Source organism: Sinocyclocheilus anshuiensis, unplaced genomic scaffold (assembly GCF_001515605.1).
Source record: "Sinocyclocheilus anshuiensis isolate Anshui unplaced genomic scaffold, SAMN03320099.WGS_v1.1 scaffold801, whole genome shotgun sequence".
NCBI classification, from domain to species: Eukaryota; Metazoa; Chordata; class Actinopteri; order Cypriniformes; family Cyprinidae; genus Sinocyclocheilus; species Sinocyclocheilus anshuiensis.
In genome coordinates this window covers 482,824-483,275 of record NW_015536541.1, presented here as the reverse complement: position 1 = coordinate 483,275, position 452 = coordinate 482,824, and positions in this window count along the sequence as shown.

Genomic DNA, 452 nt, shown 5'->3' with positions numbered 1-452 from the left:
CTCATCAGTAGAGGTCTAAACATTTCATCCATTGTTATTAAGGATGTAGCACTATCTGATCACTTCTGTGTTTTCTTTGATATATTGATATCTGCTACCACATCATTTACCCAAACAAACAAGAACAAATACCTCAAACCTCTTAGATTTACTTCTCTTTCTCTCTGGAAGTCTAAATGAAATATAGCCAATCCAGGATTCATTTTATTCTTACCTTATTGCTGCCAACAGTGATTTTAGTAGAGTCACCAAACGGAATTAAACTGAATAAAATATAGTTGTAACAAAGTTCATAGATCGGGAAGAAGGAGGTTGGAACTAGTAAACATTTAAACATAATTTAATAACAAATTCAACACAAAACTGAAAATAGCACGACAACCCCTCACGAACGACTGCCGCACACAAACAGAACCAAAACAACATAAATAGTCCAGGCCTGGTCCTCTCTC